This window comes from Nannospalax galili, unplaced genomic scaffold, assembly GCF_000622305.1.
Source record: "Nannospalax galili isolate Female #2095 unplaced genomic scaffold, S.galili_v1.0 scaffold1138, whole genome shotgun sequence".
Lineage (NCBI taxonomy): Eukaryota > Metazoa > Chordata > Mammalia > Rodentia > Spalacidae > Nannospalax > Nannospalax galili.
The window spans coordinates 2,135,464-2,137,519 of record NW_008342297.1 but is presented as its reverse complement, the minus strand read 5'-3'; positions in this window follow the sequence as shown (position 1 = coordinate 2,137,519).

Here is a 2,056-nt window from a genome sequence, read left to right as displayed (position 1 = left end):
CAGCATAGAACTGGGAAAATGAACAGCAGACCCCAATCTTATCTAAAGGAATATTGACAACTGATTGCTGCTACATGAGAACAGCTGACCCTCCTAAAACAAAGACCTCCAGATAGGCTGACTAGATTCAACAGATGGACAAGTAGTGGGAAGACAGTTTGGGATGTTGTGTGTGATATACACACACAGAAAAAATTAAAAAAAAATTTAAGTATTATATTTGGGGAGGAAGCATAAAAGTTTACATCATGTTAACTGGTAGAGCTGATGAACATTACCAGTGAAATCTACCTGATGACTTTATATCCATTCTCAGGTACTAAGGATCCAAGTGTAACCAACTGTGGCTAGTAATAATCAGATACATAGAGATTGAAGACACATGTGCAAACATGTAAGCATTAGTAACATTAAAAATGTAGGAAACAGCATATCTTAAATGGAGATCTTCTTTAAAGGGTAAAAACCCATTCCATTTTAGGTCTTACAGGGTTTGTATTGAGTTCGATATTGTAGGACTGTATTAATTCAACTGTGAACCTTTGAAAGAGATGTACTCTTGCTCTGGAGTGTGTTACTGAATATGTTAAAGCTGTTATGAAAAAATGATTTTTTTTTAAATGTTAAAAAAAAGAAATTTCGGCCCAGCGTGGTGGCACATGCCTTTAATCCCAGGAGGCAGAGGCAGTTGTGACCCTCTCTGCACCTTGTACTCTGTTGTATAAGGAAGCGGTACCTGGTGAGAGTTGAGGGATGCACTAGTATTCTCTCTATCCCCAGTTTTTCTATGTTCCATGACCCTGAGGTAAGAAATTTCATTTGTCTAGAGATATGACAGAGATAGTGTTTTCTATAGGATCTATGACCTCTCCAGCAATGTAAATTTGGCTATATTTACAGTGCCACCCCTGAGTTCCCTCACACTGAGAGGGCTTTAATTCCAATTGGATAGCTGTTGATTACCCCCTAAATAAAAGTGCCAATACTGCACCAATAGAAATAATTTGCTATGCCACTCATTGTGGTCATTAGGCTTTGTAGCCGGGTTGTGTCTTTGATTGATTTTCTCCCTTAGAGCTTGCATAGTGTCCTCTAGAACTATAAGAGCTAGTCTTCAGGGAAACGCTCTATCGCTCCAAGTCCTGTGTCTGAAGTACGTCCTGTCTTCAGCAATAGGGTCTTACCTTCAAGTCTGAGAGATAATCAGGGGCTGTGGCAAATAACCTGTGTTATTTTGGGATTTGCTTTTCAATGCTTCATGGAATGGAAGCAGATAACTCAGGAAGTATCTCACATACATGCTAATTAATGCTTCACTTAAATTGCATGTATTTTGGTGTGTACCTAATGAATATATGTCTTAGTTTTCTGGGAAGTTCTATTGGAGTCTGTCATAAAAGCTTCTCTACTAGGTATGAATAATAGGAAGTTAGACATAAGAAATGATTTCTATATTCAGATTTCTTTTCACTTGTAGGTCACAAACATGTCAAAGCCTTTTCTCAGGTTGGCAAAGATGATGACATATCATCTGATTTTGTAACTGTTTACATTTTCTGAGTAAAAAATTGATTTTTTTCTGTTTGACAATAAAGATGTTCTTATATTTCATGGAAAAAGGTAAATCTTTAAAAAATGCTTTAAAAATACAAACAAACAATTTGTTGAAGATTTTCCCAAGTCATCTAAACCTGAAAAAGTGTGTTGGTTTATTTTATTTCATCTATGAGTGCTCACTTATTTTGAAGTCAGTTTGATACTAGATAAAATATAGTCACAGGCATAGACATACACATACACGCAGACATAACAAACAATCCATACAAGTACATATGTAAAATATATTTAGATTCTTCACTGACTAAATTTTAAATAGTTTTTTGTTTATTTGTTTTATTTTTGTTTTTTGTTTTTTGTGTCTTTTTGAGACAGGGTCTCCCTGTACCCCAGCTGTCCTGGAACTCACTAATGTAGACCAGGCTGTCCTTGAACTCACAGAGATCCACTCTCCTCTGCCTCCCAAGTGCTGGGATTAAAGGCGTGTGCCACCATGCCC